Here is a 23,115-nt window from a genome sequence, read left to right as displayed (position 1 = left end):
ATTACTAAAGCAGTGCAAACTGCTTTAATTTCACATGTTAATTCTTGCCTGTAAAAGTAATTGATAACTGAATAGATCAATTAAAATCACCCATAGGAAGATTTAACTCTATGTTTCTCTTATATAACACCCCATTCTTCATTCTCCACAAACAGAGCTACTACCTCCACGTTGCACTTTGCACATACATCAGTACTCCATCCCTCCTGTCTGGAAAATTCTCTAGCAATCCTTTTTACTCAGTTAATCCCTCTGTTTTTCCACACCCATACTTCTCCACTTCACTCTCCGCTGCTCATCTTGCTTGGCATTGTACCAATCTGTAAAGTCCTGAGTGGAGATTTTAGTAAGAAGTCTCCTAGACTTCTGTTATCCTAGAACAGGGAAAATAAGACTTGCAGAAGCAGACAGCAGATAAAGAAGTAACTCTAATAAAAAGGAATTACCGGTATGGATGACTTCTCCTTTGCTTTCACTTATTGTTACTGTTAGTTCGTAAGGTAGAAACTGAATGATACCATGCGGATCATCATTCTTCAAAATGGTTATATTGACCATTGTGGCATTCCCCAACTTGCCTGGCATTTCACTGTAGCCACTAAGTACCACAGAATATAGCTCATCCAGCTAGAAGAGGGAAACTCAGTCAGAACAAAAATACATATTCAACATCCACATCAAAAACAAAATGGTCTATAGTCCACAGTCCCCCATCAGGCAGAAAGGGATACAAACTTAAAATGAAATCACACACATTCTACATGCAATAAACGTTTGTATAATGCTATCAAATAAAGGAAATTGTTAGAACTTTCTATCTCTAAAAGCATCAGTTTCTCCAAGAGTCTATTATTATTATAAGCAAGGACTTATTTTGTGTACTTAATTTAGAATCGCATAATTTCACAAGTAATGTTTGTAACACACTCTGAAATGTAAATTTTCTTTCCTCCAAGACTTCTTAAGATTCCTGGCTTTGTAACAGGTAAAGCAAAGATTTTTAAACCATGGACAGCATGCTAATTTAGAAAGAATTGATCAACTGGCTTTATTAATCTAATGGGACATGGTACTTTCAAAAAAGTATCAGAGAACATTAGAAAAAAATATTGCATTTATCTATCTAGAAAACAGCATTACTCTACACTGGGGAGAACTCAGTGAAACTGGCTGGTGGTTAGCAGTAAAGAAACACACATGAACTGGTTCTTCACATACAATTCAATTAAACAATGGTGTTCAGTACTACAGAATGTCATGGATGCTAAAACCTTACCTGCGTTCAAAGCGTAACTGCTTCAATTAACAGAAAGAAAATCTGAAGGCACCCAAAGATACCATCCATTACTCCAGACATCCTTGGACTGCCCACCATTGGAGGCTGGGATGGCATTCTGGAGGAAAGTGATTATATATGTCCTGCTCATGTATGTGGCTTTTGGCCACTCTTGGAGATAGAAGAGTATAAAAGGACCTCCTTATTTTTTAGTCCTGACACTACAATTCGTATGTTTTTGCCTGAGCATTTCAGCAGGATGACTTACCTAGTCTAATAATACTGCTGTAAGCAGGGAAATACTTTTATCTCAGCCTGCTGATGAACTAGTAAAAACTGGGAATGGAACTATTAAATAACCCGCTGTTTTAGTGCCTAAGTTTTACTAGATTAACTTATGTTCCTGGCTTCTGTAGTGGAGTTCAGACTTCTTATGTCTCCTTTCTTTGGAGTATGTAGGGAAAAGAAACCTGAATTTCTACAGCAGCCTATGCAATTGAAGTTGGAGTTGCTGTGATCCCCTGATTTCCTCATCATATGGTCCTCCATCCCTCCTTCAATCCATGACTGATGACCACCTGGCCCTACAAAAAGATTATTAACCTTCCTAAAACCTTTATGTTTTGTAAAGCTGGCTTTCTGACATCTTACTCCTAGATCAGCTCATTAGCAGGATCAGACAAACACAACTAACTGCTTATGCAAAATACAGCATAGGAATGTGCATGTAAAGGCAGCAAAAAATGCTGAATCACAGCAGCTAAAATTTATGTTAACATAAATGTGGTAAAATCAAACCCTTGCAAACTTCCTGATGGAATCCAGGATGGCTGATGCACAGGAAAGGGAACAAGCTACAGAAAAGCAGAAAGCAAAGAGAAAAGCAACAGACACATGCCTCAAATTGTGCAGATTTCTGGGATTACAAAACAATAGAGATATCAGAGAAATGAATATTCAGGCAAGACTGACAAGACCTGATTTGTATTGATATAAAGTGCTTTCATATGGTGCTTGACTATCTTATAGGCCTTTCAGTCACTCCTCCTCTATCTATTTCTCACACTTAAGAAAAAGAAAGCCTTCAAATGTTACAGAAAAATTGCTGGTATTTACAGGTGAAACCATCTATATTTTAGTAAGTGACAAACAAATATGTATGTGAATGCAATTTAAAGAGAGAAAAATATTAATTCTTACCTCTGGAATCCCATCCATCCTTGTCAGTAGAGTAATTATGATCTCTCTTTCACCAGGCTTAAACTCCAGAATTCCTGTGCTTCCATAAAACTCATTATTATCTCTTGGTTCTACAGTGTAGCGCAGAAACTGTCTGATGAGGCTTCCTCTAGTGCGAACAATCTGCAGCTCAACAGACTCCCCTTCCTGCAAAAAAATAAAATTAATCTTTTTCTAGCACTCTGTTAGAACTAAGTCGTCTGTAATGTTTAAGTGACGTTACTCGGATAGCTACCTTGATGCTGTAGGGACCTCTGGAAGAGGAAGAAAATTCGAACACTCCTCCAGGATCATCGTTTTCCAAAATTGTAATTTCACAAGTAGTAAACCCGTATTTCAGTATCTGATTTTCCACACTGACCCTGAGAAAGGAAGGTAAGAGGTTTTTTTCAAGTTGCAACTCTGTTTAGCAAATCCATACAGAGGAGATCAGGATATTGACAAATTTTATGAATAAATTATGAAAGCCAACAGTTACCTACAAGGATTAAAACAAGTTAAGAATGATACAACATCAGAATGTTTTATCCATTCGTAAAAAATGAATAAATAAATAAATAAAATAAATAATTGCCTCTGAAGTAACTTTTTGTTTGTTTGTTTCTGATTAGCTTTTTATAGCTAGTAACTCTGTTGTTTGTTTGTCTGTTTTTGATAACACATGCACACAACACACAGGAAAAGAAACAGAATAGTGCCAGGAAAAAAAAAAAAAAAAGTTAGTTAAATTCAGAACTACTTTGTACTTGGATCAAGGTATAAAGGAAATTCCAAAATCACCTATGCTGAGATTACACTGAAAAGCATAAATTTCCATTATTGCTTTGTTTGTCAAAGTTTACTACTGACATAAAGAGGCAGAAATTTGACCCTCGATACCATGGATTTCATCCTCAGCTCTGTGTTAGCCTGCCTTCTGTAGATGTGGAGACTACCTGTAGGATCCCTGTCTGACTCTACAAAATGTTGGACCTGCTCTCAGTAGCTCAGACTCATTCCCCTTTCTCATTACTCCTTTAAAGCACATGCTGAATGGTGCAAGAATGAAGTACGTTGACCAAATACGCATACTTCAGATTCCTCTCAGTAAAGGATTTCTCTCTCTGGGCTTCTCCTACACCCATCTTGATCGTACTCTGTGACAGGAATGGGCAGTATCTGATAACAGTAATGAACCTTGCATATTACTTGCTTGCCTTTCCTCAGAAGCAGTAATTTTCATCATTTTAAATTTCTTATATTAAAAATTCCAGAGAAGCACTATTGCAGGATGCATCAAGAATACACCTTCAGATTGATGGTCTGCATATGATTTATTACATGTAGTTTTAGGTACTTAGATTCCTTTGCATCTTTCACGTTTCCTGTCAGTATTGTATTTTTCAATGAAATCGTGGTCCTGCATACTGTACATATTTTTGTGCTTTCACTGTGCTACAACCTAGACTTTATCAAACACTATTTCATGAAGAAATGTGATCTATTATATCCAGTTTTTGAAATCAGGCCCAGAACTGTGTCCAGAAGCACGTTTTAAGTAACTGGAACCTACACACACAAAAACAACTTAGCATTGTTGTAGCACAGTCTACAGGACAGGGTACAGGATGCAAAATAGGTAATACCTATTTAATAGAGTAACGTGCTCATGTTTGTTACATGTTTAAAAAAAAAAAAAGTCGGTAGAAAAAATAACCTGTGTTATATAAATTATATGCATGTTAGTCTAAATCAAGATAACTTTCCTTGTCTTTGACTAGAGAAAATTACTCTGTAACTCTAATCAGTTCAGCCATTTAGTTGGGGCAAACTGTATTTGTAGCAGTTTAAAACAATTAATTCATTATTCCATGAAACACTCAAATATCAAACACTGAGCCATGCATTCATAACTTTCATCATTCACAGATCCTACATAAAGAAATGCCTTCAAGCAAGAACCCCATGCCATCAAACGAAACACCAAAGGGGAAGCATGCGTTGTCTGAAGAGATGCAGAGACGTGATTCTTGGGGGGGAAAGAAATGATAAAGACAGTTTCTGTCCAAACCAACCACTTCTGAAACAAAGCATTGATTCACTGAGGACAGAAAACAGTTCACCGCACTTACCCAAAGAACACGACAAACCTTTCTGTCTCTACCCTGTCAACACAGAGGAAAAAAAAAAAAAAAAAAAGAGGATGTAGAAAGTAATGAAAGTGCCACTTACTAAAATTTCAATACTACCCATCTTATAAAAGAACAAAAAACTAACAAAAGGGACAAAAAAAAAAAAAAGAAAAAGAAAAAAAAGAAGGCTTTCTTTTTACTTTCCAAAAGTTTATAATGTTCTTTTTATGGGAACCCTGCTTGCTTGGCATTTTCCTGTTGACAAAGGCCAGCAAGTGGGCAGTTCCCACTTAGGAGGAGTGACCCCATGACCAATTCAGCATGTCAAGAGCCACTCAAGGTGTTCCCTACCAAGCCCTCCTCAAAGAGCTTGATTACTGACTGCGTGATCACAACTGCAGCAGCCATCCACGATTATAACCCTTTATTAGGGAAATACATCTACGTGCCTCTGTGATATGGTGTTTCATCAGTCTGACAAAGTAATGATAAAAACAGATAAGCACAGAAAGAGTACTGATGGGTACACAAGGAAAAGTAATTAGGCACAAAATCACAGCAAACCTCATTTACAACAATTTTTTAGTTAATCAGATTACCAAAGTAGTATATATACATGTATAACATAAATACAAATATAAGAAAGAGAAGCAGAAGGAGAAAAAGGGGAAAAAGAGGGGACAAGGAAATAAAGGGACAAAAAAAAAAAAAGAAAAAGGGGAAAGGAAAAGGTATTTGCTAATCAAAAGGTTAAAAAATTAAATCAAGTTTCAACCAAGCATTTATAACAAAACTGCCACATGAAGTCAGTCAAAAGGGCAGCATTATTCTGCAATAGTAATCATGTATTTTGGCTTTCTTAATCAAAAATACATTAAATACAAAAACTGTATCGTCTATCAAAGCACCAAAAACAGATTAAAACAGTGTTTGTAAGGTGATAATTGGGCTCCACTAATCTCAAAAATAATTTAAATTTGGAATTCAATACAGACAAGAGTTCACTCTAAATTCTGAGAAGTAAATACATTCACAGACGTTCTTTCGAATAGGAAGTCTGAATTAATTGAAATTTGTTATTGATATTCACTGAAGCTAGGTATATATTGAGACATTCTCCCTTCCCTCAGAAACATGCAAAAGCATTCAAAAAACAGCAAAATATTAACACAATGAAAAGATCAAGGAGAAGATTCCAGAGTTGGTAATGCTAAAATTTAATTATATCGCTAAGCTGTTAGTAAAATAATTTACAACAGAAAATAAAAATGAATCACTATATCAAGTGAGCTTTTGATATGTATTAAACCTAGACAGCTTTCAGGTCAGGAAGCAACCAGTAAAATTCAGTCCATCAACTGGTAAAAAAGAACATTGTTCAGGTGGTTTCTCCATACAAACCCCATCTTGAACACCTGGATCCTTTTATTTATTTACTTATTTGTTTGTTTGTTTGTTTATTTATTTATTATCTGGTCATTTTTTTTCTCTGGCTGATATCATGAGTGGTCAGACCGCTATCACTGCCCTGGCACAGTAATGTTAGTTACTTCTCCAAAAAGTCATAAAACATCCTATGCAGAAACTTAATAGAAGCAGCTAGGTTTAGGTTTCCAGCTCCAAGATGCTGTTAAGCAAACAATGAATGAACGAAGCTGTGGCTGCCCCATCCCTGGAGGTATTCAAGACCAGGTTGGATGAGGCTGTGGCCAACCTGATCTAGTAGGTGCCATCCCTGCCCATGGCAGAGGGGTTGGAAGTGGATGATCTTTAAGGTCCCTTCCAACCTGAGCCATTCTGTGATTCGAAGAATGGTGCACTCAGTAGTATTCTTTATATCTATACTCTAAGGCATATACATGTAACTTTTCATAACATAGAATGCATATCCCTAACAAGAAATTTTTAAAAAATAGTATTGAAAAAAAAAGAAGAATTAAGAGAACAAAGATAAATTAGGAAAGTACATTTTAAATTTAAATCCAAAATGTTTGTTGTAAAGTATTCTCACAGGTTTACTTTTTTCTAGGAATAATAAAAAAAAAAAAAATCCCAATTCTATTGTTTTGAACAATTACATTGTAATGCAATTATCATACTCACATCCTGCAAACTTTTATCCTTTTAATCCAAATGCTTGCTTTTCGGTTCAGTGTACTCTTCATGTGCTAAACCTAAGTCCATACAGGGCTAAACCAGGCAAGGTGAAGCGTTCAGCAAATAGCTGCATAATACTTCCAGCAGCCAGCTCAGATCGACCCGGAGGAGCTACGGGGCTGGACACAGGGTCCGTGCCACCAGAGAGCTGCCAGGACACCAGCCCCATCCCCTGCCACGTGCACTTCCAACCTCGAAGAACAGAGGGGCGTTCATATACCACCCTTACACCACGGAGGAGATGCTCCCAGACTGCCTGACACTACACGGGTCCAGTTCAGTCCCGTTTCACTCCTCGTGGTATGTGAAACCAGCTCTTTAGGTGTTCCTCTGACAGCAGTATGGAAACAGGACAAAGAGGGCTATTCAGAAGCAGCAATAAAAGTTAAAACAGCTGCTTTGACATGGTGGCTTAACCGTGGCCAGCAGCTCCTCCAGCTAGTGAAAAGAACTCTTGACCAGGAATAAGGTGATACCAATCACTGGGAAAGCCACTTCCCTGTTTTTATCCTCAGCTTATTTTTTCCTGTAAAATGGCTATGTATGGACATGAAGTTTCATATCGTCACAGACAGTAAACCCTGGCAATGCTTATGATGCTGCCAAAAGAAATACAACCTCAAAGTGTGTAAAGCATTTCTTATACAACAAGACTAATGTGAAATGACTGATCATTAGGGAAATTCTTTCAGTAAAAAAAATCATAATTATTATGTAGCAAGAACTACAGATGAATTAGGACAACTGACAGGAGCTTCAAAATGTTTCTTACACTTTTTTAAACATGCAGTACAAGAAAATAGGAGAAATTAGAGTTTTGACTAAGTTTAAGGTACCATGAGAATTTCAATGTTAAGAACTAACTAGAACCACAAAATAATTAAATAAATAAATGAAAAATAGCTTTGAAGTTAATAACTTTTGACAAAATCTGGAATTTCTGCAGAACCTGAGTGTTCTGAAAGACACATGAGAAACTTAATTTCCACTGTGAATCTACATGGCTGTCATTATTAAACCACACTTCTCTAAAAGACTTTCTTTTCTATCAGGGTATCTCAAAAAGGGGGAAGTGAAATTGCTTGTGGAACATTACTCAATTTGCTTGCATTCAGTGTTCACCCCCTCTTCAATTTTTTCAGGATTATCTACTGATTTAATTAGAGGCAGGCTCTAGCTCTAAAGAACTGCATTAAAGTAGGATTTGCCACATTAGACTTTCCATAGTGCCTCTCATCAGAGGAAACACCTTCTCTCCAGGTTTAATCCATCATTTATTTGATTTTTGAGGCTATTTTAATTTTTCTGAGTCATAGCAGGAGAGATATGTTGTTATTTTGAGAAGTAATGAAAACAAGCAGTAGGTGTCCAGCGCACTCATTTCAACATTCTACTATTTTCAAATGACTTTTTCCCCGTTAAAACGCAGTCTGATCAAACCCTTGAGGCATCCCTGGAGGTTTTCAAGGCCAGGTTGGACTAGGCTGTGGGCCGACCTGATCTAATGGGTGGCATCCCTGCCCATGGCACTGGGGTTGGAAACTGATGATCTTTAAGGTCCCTTCCAACCCAAGCTATTCTGTGATTCTATGAAAATTTACATAAGTAAGATAGATATGGTTTTGAAACAGACACTAACCAAAGGGAATTACCAAGTAAGGAGAAAATCCTAGCTCCATTAAGCAGTATGGCAGTGAGTAACCCACAACACATAAACCCTTAAGCCCTGTCCATCAACACTACACAGTGATTTAAATGGCCCTCCTATGCTTTTCTAACTTTTTGACATGTAGCAACCTCTAAAACCCAAAAATGTTTAAAAACTGCCAGATATTTCACAGTGAAATAGTCAAGTCTGTATTTTACATTTGTAATTTTCAAAAAATTACTTCATAACTCATAGGTCTAATCATTTTCCACATAAACTGATGACAGAATGTCAGCCTATGGAAATCTGTATCCCATCACAGAAATCACTAGAACAATAAAAATCTTCAAATAACATTGCTTCAGTTTATTATATATAGTAAATGAGATTTATGTCGTAACATATGCATATGGATCTGTTCTGGCATCCTAACTTCCATGAGTTAAGACTCAAAAAATGCTGGAGCATAAGGACTGCCTAAACAGTTGTCTGTTTGTTGATTATCACTTCCACAAAATAAAAGTGATTTATCCCCAGATCCCAAAGTCTCCAAGTTCTCAGTCTCACCACCACTCACTCATGAGCACAAACACAGGCCACGTCCCCAGCCCACATACCCTGCAGGTTCTGGCCCTCTGGTTGTGCCAGGTGCCAAACTGATAGCTGTCTGCACCTTAACTGGGGGGCTGATAACTGCCAGTGAGAGATTACGTTGTGTAGAAGGAAAAAACAGCAATCAGATTTAAAAAAAACTGATTTCTGTTTGTGCTTACCAGGTAAAATGAACAGCCCTAGTATGCATATATGCTCTCACAAAGCACACACACAATTTCCATGGCCTGTTCCACCTACATTCATCAAGAAGACCAAGGTCTTTCCTTTCTCACATAGATTTCACTACAGACATCTGGTTTTATTTATGCTTGGTCTCAATTCAGGCCTATTCAGATAGGGCAGGCATTCAACCTGAATCTGCTCCTAAAAAAAGAAAATATAAAGAAGCTTCAGCAGATACAAGACTCTCTTGCTCCTTCATTACTCATCATTACTCATCTGTGTTCTTTGGAATCATATTTTTCATGTTATACATTTTCCTCCAGTTTGTGGACAAAATTCAGAGCTAGTTTTAATATCTGTGGTCTAAGTATAGAGAGCATAAAGCAAGAAAGGATAACATTGTTTTTAATGGCTTGGAAAAAATATAGTTATGGATGCACTTAAAGCTTATTTAAAATTGAACTGCCTTGACAATACCACTAAGCCGTAAATAATACATCCTTGTTAGAACTAATTATTTTGATTATTTTACCCGTGCTATTAATAATTGCAATACATTGAATGCTTATGAACATATGTCTATGTCTGTAGTTTCATTAAAGTTCTTACATGCTTTCTTTTCTCGCTGACTTATGCTACAATTTACGGAACAGTACAAGCACATCTACAGCACAGTGCATCTTTGTTTTCATGCTCATTCACTACTGCTGTGAGGTGCTGGCTGCCAGCCTCGGAAACTGAAATCTTCTATTTGTCCACAAAATACCAACCAGGCTGAAAGCAATAGCACGGGCGTACACGTAACCCTGCCAGTATCCTTCAACCCTAATTTGAAGAGTCATGTCTAGTACTGAAAGGATGATCTCTGCAGTCATTTCATTCTTGGCTTCTGCTAATTAGTTGAAGTGAGGGATGCTACCAAGGTCTAGAGAAAAGTTCAGATTCTATCTCCTCCTTGCTTACTTCTTTTTCCAGGACAGACCACCTGTTCCTCGGTTCACTCTCTGACCCTGCCAAGTGTGGGAAAGCTGCTTACTGTTGGCACACTTTTCACCATCCACTTCATGATCAACAGAGCCTACGGCTTGCACCATACACAGCAAAAGCAGAACACTGGTTGTATTTGTTCAGCTGCCAGTTCAATCCCTGTTGCAGCCACCATTTTCAAGGTATAGCCTACAGTTGTAACTCAGGATAAATGGCAGAAAACTGTACTTTCACACACGTGAATCAAAAAAGTTACCCTTTCATGCTGCTTACTTCTATCTACTTACTTGTTTACCTCAATACCACTCTGCATTCTTGGCCACCTTACACTCAAAACTTGAACCATCATTTCTAATCCTAGATTCCCCCTTTGTGCCAGAGACTCTAAAAAAATTCCTTGAGACAAACCAGTTTCTCCCACAGAAAGAAAGCGGAGAACTGCTTGCAATAGTCTCTGTTTTTATTCTGAAAAGGATTGCCTTTTTAATGTAATGAGTAGCCAAGGTAGAATAAAATAACTAGTTCTGAACTACATGCATTAACCAGCCACCTTTTAATCAAGCAAGCCAATCCCGCAAAGGAATAACATCTTCCCTGTGTGCCATAAAGATGTTCGAAAACCATGTTTTCTGAAATGGGATCTTCTAGTGATCAACAACAGCGTGAGGAGCTTCTTGCCTATTGTTTGCTAATGTGGAATCACTGTGGATATCTGTTGTGGATATCTAAGAGCTAGCCTACGCTTCCTGTACAGAATAAAAATACTTCTTCTGCATAAGGTAAGGACTATGTAAGTAGTAGATGTTCAGTGTGGAAGCTGGTGCTGGCAGACCACTGTAGTATGTTTTCAGTAAAAGTGGAAAATGTACCTTAGACAAATAGGAGGTAATACAAGAGCACGTGTGGTGGTATTTCTGTATTTACTTATGTAACTGAGCTGTGGGAAGCAGGACAGACGATATAGCCAAGACACTCTTGTTAGTAACTCAAAGAGGGAAAAGACTCCTGATTATAAACTAATTTAAGTTTTCTGAACAGTGTTCACATGCAGATAATAGTATCACCTGAGGGCCCTTACAGCCTGTTATCCTAAAATCCTCCACTAGATGAGAAGGGAGACCAGAACACTGTGCTTCAGAAACCCCACTGCATTCTCATTAGCAGAAGACTGCAATAATAGTCACACTGGGATATTCTGGGGGCTATGAGCTGACAGAAGTATCTAATTATCAAGGAATATTGAACATGCAGATCAAACAAATAAACTGCAAGTCTAATTCTACAGTGACACCCAAGTTATAAATGTTTTTTCTGACAGAAAAAGTTCTGCATTGCTTTTTAGTTCTCACTTTAGTTTTTCCCATTATCTTACTAAATATTATTTTTCCGAAAAAAAAAAAAGTGTTAAAACCAAGAGCTATAAAAAAGATCAAAACTGAAAGAACTTTCTAAATAGCATACAGAATTTTCATGAAAATATAAACAGTTAAGTCATTAGATAATAAATGCAAAATGGTTTCTTACATTGATCTCCAGTCAAAGAACCCATACACAGTCTGAAACAAGGGCCCACTATTTCTTCAGACACATATCAACACAATGCAAGCAATACCATGTAATTAACACTGTGCTAATCTGTTATGCATAAATTGAGTATTGCAGCTGATACATATGAATAGAGAATAGGGTACAATACCTGTCCAAAGTTAATAACACAGTTTCGTTCATTTCAGGTACATCATCAGCTTTAATGGTGATGTTAATTGTGGTATCACTTTGTCCAGATAAGAAAACCACGGAGCCGTTAAAAGGACTTATATCATCCTGTGTTACCGCCTTTTGATTGGGACCAGAGGGTTTCAAACTCCAGAACACAGTTGCTTGACCATCAGTCCCATCTCGATGCAATGCAATGGAAACCTGTGAAACACATTAATTTGTTGTGACTTGCAAAAGTAGATGCAAAACCGATTACTCCCTTGCAAATTACTATTTGAATAAATAATAATAAAAACAAAAGTTTGGCCAGTTCTAATTTGAGAATGGGAAATGATCTATCTTATTCAGGATTTGTCTCAGTCCTACTTTACATGACTATGCTCGCAATTGGTGAGAGAGACTAACTGCAGTATCTTTTGCTCTGTGTGAGCATCAAGGGCTAACTGGTTTTAGATACTTACACAGAAAGCAAAGACCAATCTCAGTTCTCTGGAAATCAGTAACAGATTATTTCAGAGCATTTTTTTTTTTTTTTAAAGAAGAGAATATTTAGGATAAGACAGAACTTACAGGAAGGCTTTTCCTCACATTAATTGTCAAATGCTACACTGAATACAGCAAACTCCACCTTCTCCAAATAAGTTTTCCATAGCAAAAGACAATATAAAAAGGCTTACTTACCAGCGTAGCAGGGGAATCTTCTGGTTCAGAAAGAATAATCGGTAGATTGCTAATAAAGCCTATTTCTCCATTTGCAATATCTGGAGTAATCCTCAAAGAAATATTTCGAATTTCGCCTAATCTAGGACTCACAGATGGGACTAGAGGAATTCTATTCACCAGTTCAACTCCTTCCAGCTGTAGGAAAAAGTAAAAGAAAAGTGAGAAATAAGAAGCCTCAGCACCAAGTCAGAACAGTTCTGACATTTCAGAGTAATTTTCATATAAAGGAAGTATACATCTCCAGAGCAAATTCTTCCTACTGATAGCACTGCTGTTATAAAAATTTGTAAGTAGACATGTCAAAGAAATTAAGTGGATATTGTTGAGCTGTCAGCAGAATGGTACACCTCCCAGACAAATCATGTTAGTGTATGTAATTAAACACAGATCAAGCCAGAGAGAGAGACTCTGTTCCAGATCAGCTGATACATTACTAGAGCTATTAACAACAGTCATTGATGAGCAGCATAGGCAATTGTCTAACATCATTTTTTGTGTCTTGCATTGATAAAAATCTAGGGAAATCACTGAAGTCATAATAATTTACAGCCCTTGATCAAACAGCCAAATAATAATCCACTTTTCTTTCCTCTCCACAAAATTTTAAGGAATTCTCTATCTAAGAACTACCAGAGCCACATTAAGAATTTAAATTCAGTACAGTATTTCAAAACTGTATTTTACTTGTCACTGCATTTCTGATAGATTATAGATACTAAGAGGAAATAGATTTTTTTTCATCCTTTTCTTTAAAAGGGAAGCATCACTCGCTAAGCCCAGCACCAGTAGTGACACACCAAGGAAAGCAGAACTTGCCTGTTTAATTATTTCCTTTAAATATTATTTATTCCATGTGATTCTGTCTACATGCATCATTACAATAAATGTTTCCATAACAGATTTGCATATATTTCTGTGAACATTTCACTGGGGCATAAACTCCCACTGACATTTTTTCTTGGAGTTATCAGGTGTTATCATAGAGTAAAGCTTTATTTTTTGGGGATAAAATAGTGGCCTTTCTTAAATTCATATAGTAATCATGGTTCACCATTTCAAAAGATGATTTTTAAAGTCTTACAGTTCTTGAAACCAAACTCTATAAATATGTGGGCTGTATCATATTTTGTTCCACAACTGCTTGAGTAACACCCAGAAATATGCATGAACATTTATCTGATGATAGATGGAAATGTTTTACAAATACTGTATTTAGTAACTGATTCTCAACCATTCCAACCTGTTATCAAAAGTCTGAAGAACAGATGATGGCACTGTTTGTTTCTCCTCTTTTCTGAGCTTTCTCCTAGCATAGGCCCCGATTCTGCAATTAACAGGATGAAAGTGCACCATTGTGCGGTTATTAGCTCAGTAAACTTTCTGAAATACTACACAGCCAAAACAATTTGCTCTATTTAAAGTGTATGCTGTATTTGGATCCTGTATGGTACCTTTGGAATAAAGTAATAATCAATAAAGAACAGAGATTTTACTCTTTCTGCAATGTTTCCTTTAGTACCTTTTAAAGGAAACCAGTACAAAGAGAAAAAAATATATAGTTATTTGAACAATAACAATTAGTTTATGAGCTTAATTTTCAGAGTTAATCTTCCTAGCTATACCAAAAACCGCATCTCTGATTACAGCACGTTATTTAATTGAAGGTGTCACTAAGGAATATATCTCACATTAACATTATCTCCTGTACCTTTATTCATCCTACAGTTTCATTTGCTTCTCTGCTGATTCCTGAGTCAATTCTTTATTTTGCCTAAGTACAACTCATTCTAAACATGTTCACTGAGATTATCATTTATTCACGATGCAGAAGGATTGTCACAGTGATAAATAGTGGTGTTTTCCTTCTCTATGAGTTTCTAAATTAATTATTTGAGCTGGAAAGCTCCTCTGATTTAATTTCTTCAAACAAAGATTTTATTTATAGTTCATGGAGAAAGTACAGAAAAAAAAAAAACAGATTGGAATCTACAGTTTGAAAATCCAGGCAAAGTGCTTGGAATGACTGAACATTCTGAAATATTTATCAGATGTGTGTCTTGACTACAGTCAAAGGACAAAAAAAAAAAAAACAAAAAAAAACATTGAATACATGGAATTAGACATTTAAGAATTTTGTGGATCTCTCAAACCTCTTGCAATCATAAAACATACTAACGTGTTCTAGTATTTCAGAAGGCAATTCCTAATCTAACTGTGAATGCCATAAATAAATAAATAAATAAAATTGCATATTAGATAAACAATATAATTCTGGCAAAACTTTTTGTTCTCATTATTCCTCCTGTAAGAGAATGTAGGGAGAAGGATGTGGAGGGAGGAAATCTTTCAAAGGTCTTAGAAGTGATTACAACGTCTTTGGTAGACTATAAGGAAAATATAAAACCTGGCAAATTTGAAATTCATGGATATAACATCAACACCTTCAACGATGATAAAAGTTATCTTTTACAAATTGAGATAGAAAAAAAAAAGGAAAGAAAAAAGTGAAGAAAACTATACAGGGAAAAAAAAAAGTAAGTTCTCCTAACAAATTTATATATAAATGCAATATAATATACATATAATATATAATGTATATTTGACCCTTTTTAATTTAGAATAGTTCAGCTGGAAGAGCAAAGATCACAGTATCACAGAATTGTAGGGGTTGGAAGGGACCTGGTCAGGCTGGAGAGTTGGGCAGGAAGAAACCAGATGAGGTTTAACAAGAGCAAGTGTAGAGTCCTGCATTTGGGAAGGAACAACCGCAAGTATCAGTACAGGCTGGGGGATGACCTGCTGGAGAAGGACCTGTATCAAGCCCAAGATACATTTACTTGCATGTCATTTCTGAAATTTTTCCTGCTTCAGTAATTTAATTTTAAGAACCTTATTTTTTTCACGTTCCAAGTCAGAGGCCAAGCAGAAACATGCTTCAAGGGGCAAGCAACAGACAACGCTGATCTCATTTTGATAAATTCCATGATTAGTACCTGAATCCTCTTTAGTTTTAAAATTTGTTTAATTACTAATGATTAGGGATAGAAAACTTTATAGCATAGTTATGAAAGATGTCTTTTTAAATAAGAAAATCTTTGCTTCAGAGCTAAGCACTTTTTTTTTTTTTACAGGAATGGTCATTTAAATTACAGTCAAGGGGAAGGATCAATTATTGAATCATATTCCTCATATTAAATAAGCTAAAAAACAAAAACAAAAACAAAACAGCTGAGATACCTGTATGAGGAAATGAGCACCATTTTGAAGAAATGCATCTTTTCTTATTGGTATACTCAAAGTATGATGTGTTTTTCCTTCTGGAAACAGGAGGATGCTGTTTCTAGACATATTTAGAATGCCATCTTTTGCTCTCTCAGGATCCAGAGCTCCAGCTGGAATATACAGTGCAGTATAAACTAACTGCACATTTCCAACTGTTCCTTTCTCCCTTACAAAACTCAAGGATAAAAAGCGTCCTGTTGGATTACTTTCAATCTTCTGATTCTCCAAAGGATAAAACTTTATTACGCCATAAACATCATCGCTGTCCTGAATGTAAAACAAAAGCTGCAAAACAGAAAACAGCATCACTTACTCAATGCTACAATTAATATACACCACAGTTTTCACGTTTTCATGAAAGTATGTCCTGACTGTCATCATACATTTTTATCGTTAGTGAATTGGCACTCAAGAAAGAAATCAGATTGACAGCCCCAAAGTGTTGCTTGTGCACAAGCAGCACACCACTGATAGCAGCAACTTTCCTGCTATGCCTCATCTATGTCAGAATGAGCTTTGAATAACTGATTTTTGGTTCAGCAGCCAAAGTGAATAATTTGAATATATTTCAGACTGTGAAAAAATCATTTAATTCACCAAATTCATTCCAATCATATGTTCAAAAAGCAAAGTAGGGACCTGAGTCACAGAATTGTCAGTAATGCTAATTACCCCTTATTTAAAAGTTCAGAGGTTAGTCTTAATCACTAAGCCATCCTCTTGAAGCTGTTACTCTGTGTAAAACATTCCAGTACCTACAGCAAATAAGCAAGTGAAAATAAATGCTCAACCTTCTCTTAGCAAGCAACCAATCAAGATAGCAGTTATGCAATGATATTTATGATGGGAATATTCTAAGCTAAATGCTACTGCATTAAATAGGTCTGGCCTTATAAAATATGTTAAGCCAAAGACTTTGGATGTGGCTCTTTATACTGAGAATACATCAGCTTGCTTCACTTAAACTCAAGCACAACTACTTCAATTTAGCCAATCCACCAAAACTGGTGGATCCTAATCCTAATCCTACTCCCTAATTATTATCTATCACCTCCTCAAAACAAGTTCTGAAATCAAACTTACCTCAGATGGTTCGCTGACTTCTGCGCCTCCCTGTATTGTATGAGCTAAGAGCTTCAGAAGATAGGGCTCTGCTTCTTCTGGTATGTTATCATCAATAATGGTCAGTGAAAGTGTGACCAGCATCTGTCCTTGATCAAAATCTATCTCCCCGGTCTCTGGAACAAGGTCTGCAGTCACAGGTGACAGATCACTGCTATTTCGAGTTATGACCCAGGTCACAGAAACATTTCCATGTGTTCCACCATTTCTTACGATCGTGATCCCTTCAAACCTGTGGTTTTGAATGAAAATAAAAATCTGTAACATGCAATTATAATTAATATCGGTTTACTTAGCTATCTGTTCCCTGGAAGATTTATACTGACTTCAGTGGAATCGATATTAACTGCTGCTACTGACATTTGAGTCAGGACTTAAAATTTGTGAAATCATACCACAGAAGTAGACTTTTCTCAGGTTGCTTATTCATGAGATAATATACATAAAGACATGAGTAATATATCTAAAGACATTAGTTAAAATTTATTTTGTTTACAGTAAGAAAGATACTGAGAAGAGGAAAGTTGGCATGTTTATATTTTTTCTCAGGAAAGATGTTAAATTTCAGAAAACTTTTTCTCAACTAAATTTCTACACTGTTTTATGGACTATATCAAAATACAATTGTCAGGCATGAGTGTTTAAATAATGATTTTATTTAAAATAAAGTGACTCAACTATTTGCCTATGCACTGAAATATAATTTATCAATATTTGTGATTATGGAAATGTCACGTTTCCTGTATCTGTGTATAAGAAAGAAAAAAAAAAAAGTGAATATTGAAGTGCTGGGCTCTACATACTAGAAATTGTTCATAAAATCATAGGTTGATACATTACCTCTTTCTCTGGGGATGAACCACCATCACTAGCTAGCAGTGGACATTTTTACTAAAACTGGCAATATTGTATAGATATTAGTTCTGCTTGTAAAGATTTGTGTGGAGATTTGTTTTTAATTTATCTGTAAAATTACATGTATTTAACTTTTTTGGAAGTCTATGGGTATTCAGTACTTCACAGAAGACACTCACCACCATTTTTTAACCAGAGACTGACTTTAAATACAGTATAGACAAAGATTTACTGGGAAAGGAAGCCTGAAATATATTTTCCACTTGTATGAATGGGTGTGTGGCCGCATCACAACTTCACTGATCCATCTTTTAGATTAAGGGTTTTTCAGTATTTTGATAATGTCATTAAATATTTACAGTTCTCATATATAGTTCATAAATATTAAAATACTTCTGCATAATTAGACATTTTCTCCCTTGAAAATTCTATATCGTTTATAATAATTACACAGTAGGTGATTTCTATATTAATTTTTCACTACTGATTTTATAATTACTGTCAGTGAAATCCTAAGGATGCTTTACAGTGCCAAACAAATCCCTTAACATGACGAGATACTGTTTGAAGATCTGTAGTACCTTGAAATTTGGTCTTCATCAATGATAACAGTTTGAGTAAACAGGATACTGTTGATTGAAAGCACTCCATAGGGTTTATCATTTGGTTGGATGGTGACGTGAACAACAGATGGATTAACCAAAACAGCATCTCCCTGTAACGTGTCCTTAAGGAGCATAATTTGGAAGGTCTCAGCAATTTCTGGTATGGCATCATCAAGGATCTTGAATTTCATATATACTTCATGAACTAGAGGTGTGAAGACAATAGTTGTATTTGGCTGAAGATCTAGGAAGTCTAAATTGAGCTGCGCATGTGCTGTTGAATTCCCAGTTATGATGGTGTAACTGACGGAGACTTCACATTCATCAGGTCCAATTAATTTTCCACTGTCATCCTTACCACGAATCACTTGAATTGTGAGCATTTCGACTTCCTCAGGCACCATGTAAGTGCTCTGAGCAAATCGCACAGGGCTGTCATTTTTCTTAATATTAATCTGAACAGAATTCCTTGTGGTGTTGATTTCAGCCCCTCCCTCCACACTCCTGAGATGAACAACAAACAATTCATCATTTTCAGGTATCTGGAAAAATAATAGTAGCAACAGGGTGTAAGTCCCATTTCAAATATATGCAGAACACTTACTTAGAAATATGTTATGTATATTTAGCAATAAAGGGAAATAATACAAACATTACAACCCTTTTCACATTAAAATAAACAGGCAAAAAGAAACTCGCTTGCAACTTTGAAAATCCCTTCTCAAAACTGAATGTTTCCATTTTCTAAGACATACTTCTATGCTATGGAAATATGAAAAAGTGGGAAAAGACAAAAAAAAAAAAAGGGCAAACAAAAACTAGGCAAGAATCAGATGAAGCTCTATCTTTCCAACTAGAGAGTGTGAGGAGATCCAAACTCAACTTGTGGAAGTTGCTCTGCTTGGACACAAGTGTTCCTGACAGTTATTTAGTCTGACATCTTTATTTGCTGATGTTAACACCATTTTACATCTATGCATGCCTGAAAGAGCAGAGGAACAACATATGAACACAACCTACCTTGGCCCTTTTGTTCCTATTCAACGGGAAAAAGAACAGTTCCTACTTTCAGACAGACTCACATTCCCAGCACAGCTTCAGTCACAGCTCTGAGAATGTGCTTGCTGATGCTTATCTATTAATTAGACTTTGGCATTTCTACATGTGGTTTGTTTAGAACTGCACTTTAGTTTTAGCTCTTTAGTCTCTAATAACTGATGCAGCAGACAAAAAAGAAGGGTTTATAAGCCTTGAATTGCAGAATTTAATATTTTTTACTTTATATTATTACATTTTATTCCCCAGTCTTGATAGGCTAAGTCTGTTTAACTGGAAAATATCATTATTTTATTAATACAGAGAGATTAGAAGGAAATATTTAAATATTACATAAGATCCTCACATCTCATTCTTGTTGTGGACTCTCAGAAAAAACAGTATTATTTGCTTCTGAGATAAATTCCACAACAAAATTGCTTATGTGTTACTAATGGCATTGCTTTGTTATAGGGCTGATGAATCCTTTCCATGTAGTTCTGTTTACTGAGCAAAAAAAGTTCAGAATTCCTTGTGGTCCAATATTTCTTCTCTTTTTACACATTTGTTAATTGGCCACCCTTAGATCCTGTTTCAGGGCACAAAGGGTATGCACGCCGCTGTCTTTGTAGCTGAGGCCAATTTTGTCCCTTGTTTGACTTGTGGCACTTAAACTTGCATAATATTATTGACTGATGCAGGTTGTTTGTTTTTTTTTCCAGCGTGAGATTTGCAAGCTCTCTGTCACCTCTCTCCTACACTACTATTTCCTATTTTATCTTATTAAAATTGATGTTAACTTACGCTTGTTTTAGTTCACTAGTTCATATACTGTCTTGCAGTACAAAAATACGCATTTGACAGTCAGAACGTACATGCCATTTTAGTTGCAGATAAAATCTTAGTATCCTACATAAATAAGGCATTGTGGAGCTTTCAATTACATCATGATTGACCAATAAATACATGAGTCAAACTTCGAATATAATAGTATAAATGATTTCCAGTGCTGCCTTGCCTCTTTAATTTTCTCTTAAAGTTGCAATTATACTTAAAAAGGAAACCTGCACAGGAAAAGTACTATAAATGCAGAGCTGTGGAAATCAGAACTGCAGTCCCCTACCTTCTGTAAGGCTGCACAATTCAGAAAAATACTTGTTTCATTGGTTTCCCTAACTCAGATCCTAAAAGCTCAAATTAAGTTCTGACAGTAGTGTTACTGGATTCTTGTGAACTCTATCATCATCATCATCAATAAAGGTTTTTGTGCAAAATTCATCTTTCACATACACTTGTGAAAGACTTTCAAAGAGTGGAAAGACGTTGACTAGACACACCAAATACAGATCAAACTTTTAGAAACAGAAGTTTGAGAGCATTTCTCAGAATAAAAATAAATAAAATCACATCCTCCCAAGAGAAAAGACCCTAATAATTTATTTCTGTGTGTAAGTCACTGAAATATTACATTGAATTGGAAAGAGATGTTTCTACACTTCAGCACCCCAGGTTGGCACAGCCTCTTAACACTAGAGTATCAGTAGAAATGTGGAAGGACATTTTTTATAACTAAGAGTAAAAAGGAAACAAGCTGCTTTACAGTTCTGTGCTCACTTCTGAGACACACACCTTTCACCATTATTGTTTTCTTATGAATTTCTTACTAAGTTGTTTTGCATCATATATACTTATTTTGATGTCTCAGTTTTCCCTCTTAAGCTTATTATAAAGGAAAAGAAAAACACAAAAGAAAAGTGCAGGTAAGAAAAAAGGAAAATCACAAGTTGCAAATTAGAAGAATGTTTTGTTTACTCTGAGATAAAAAGAAAGCCTCACAACCTATGAGTTATGTTGTGGTTTTTTTTTGTTTTGGTTTGGTTTTTTTGTGTGTGTGTTGTTTTTTTTTTTCAATTGGCCAATCTGAAAACAGAAAAATGTTAATTATCACCTAGTATTCATGCTTTCCACAAGACTGCATGTTTGTTTCAGGAATCTCATCTATTTTTAGGATTTTTTCAAATATGTTTCTACCCTGAAACATATTTGAAAAAAAAAAACCACAAACAAACAACGACAAAAAATATTTTTGAATCTGCCTTTTCCCTGTGAATCTTCAATGTGTAATATTCTTTCTTTAGTGACAAAGATAACATGTCTGCTCAGCCAGGATATGCACATAAACTAAAACTATTCACTGATGAGAATTAAAGAGGGAGCTTGGAAAGAGTAAAAATAATAGACCAGAGAGCCAAAATTTAACATCACTTCATCAAATAGAACTGCTTTTAACCTTATTTAAGCCAAGCCTTTTTGTAACTTATTACTCTAAGTCTTTCCAGAACTTCAGTTAACCTTCTACGTATCAAAGCCTAAGATGAAGTCAGCTTGTTCCTACCTGATCATCAAGCACTGTTAAATTATAAATCAGCTTTGATCTCCCAGGTGTGAATGTAATATTTCCCTTAGCTGGACTTAGGTCTTCTTCAGCTGGGTTTGGACCATCTTTTATCTGCAAAGAATTGATTTGTCTGATGAGAAGTCTATAAAGCAGGAATACAAATCCAGTGCAAGTACAATAACCAATATGCAGTGTGACTTGCATAACAAATGACTATCTGTTCAGCCATCTCCAACTTACAACTTACATGAACATTCAGTTGTGAAAATCTGCTCTTTTCTGGCAGACAGTGTAAGTCAGAACAACCACTCTGAAGAAATCCCGTATTTCCAGAATAAGAGGAAGAAAACTACTTCCATATAGGCCTATGGGGACTCTTTAGTATATTCTGATGCATAACTGACTCTTTCATATTACAGAAAGGATATTCATGCAAATTCAGTTTGAATCAATAGTATTTCATAATAAATTCCAAGACAAAGTAATAGTACTTACTGGTTTTGTGTCCCTTCTATCTTAACTTGTGATATTAAAGATACTAAATTTAACAGTCAAACTCAAAATACTACAAAGCCTCTTAAAGGTCATATGGGATTTTTTGGTTTTAGAACATTTTGTAAATTATTTTTCAACATACATATATAATGATGTGAGACAGACCTAAGTAATTGTCCAGAGAGTAAGATTTACTGTACCTTAAAACAAACATATTTGCAAAAAATTGCACAGAGAATCATATTCAGTACTTTAACTATTCATGCTATATTTAGTATTAATAAAATCCAGTGCAAAGCTTTTCTGGTTTTGACAGGTCTAGACTAAAGCTTTGAGGTCTAGATTAAAGCCTTACCCTATAGGACCAGGCAACTAGTACAGAAATATCTATATGAAAGATTTTATATATAATTTTAAAGTAAATAATAGAGTCTGAGCTAGATAAGAAAAAGAAAGCAATGAAGTCAGTAATTGTATCACATTCAAATCACATATGTAAATAACAGGATAAGTATTCAACATGATTAATTATTTCAAAAGCTTCATTTGCAGGGGATTCAAGATAGAGATCAAGATACAGATGATTATAGATACAGAAATTCACCAAATCCTGAGCACTCACAGTTCAAAGTTGGGATAATCATTAAAGACTCACTTGAATATTTGTATGTAAAATAAATATTTTT

General features: G+C 35.7%; 1 pseudogene across 1 annotated transcript in view; it reads right to left on the bottom strand.

The window, feature by feature from the left end:
- The window catches only part of LOC310891706 (adhesion G-protein coupled receptor V1-like), a 72,941-nt pseudogene extending 50,298 nt beyond the window's left edge, over nt 1-22,643 (bottom strand). The window contains exons 1-11 of the transcript in view: nt 22,630-22,643; nt 21,932-22,076; nt 18,478-19,043; nt 17,003-17,273; nt 15,875-16,204; nt 12,596-12,772; nt 11,892-12,115; nt 4,627-4,659; nt 2,751-2,877; nt 2,477-2,662; nt 447-627 (exon numbers count right to left, since the gene is read on the bottom strand). The product of the transcript in view is annotated as an adhesion G-protein coupled receptor V1-like (transcript). The remainder of the gene's footprint in view (nt 1-446; nt 628-2,476; nt 2,663-2,750; nt 2,878-4,626; nt 4,660-11,891; nt 12,116-12,595; nt 12,773-15,874; nt 16,205-17,002; nt 17,274-18,477; nt 19,044-21,931; nt 22,077-22,629) is intronic.
- Nucleotides 22,644-23,115: the final 472 nt, after the last annotated feature.

This window comes from Anser anser (genome assembly GCF_964211835.1).
Source record: "Anser anser genome assembly, contig: HAP1_SCAFFOLD_197, whole genome shotgun sequence".
NCBI classification, from domain to species: domain Eukaryota; kingdom Metazoa; phylum Chordata; class Aves; order Anseriformes; family Anatidae; genus Anser; species Anser anser.
The sequence above is the reverse complement of the archived record's forward strand: the minus strand, read 5'-3'. Positions and strand labels throughout refer to the sequence as shown.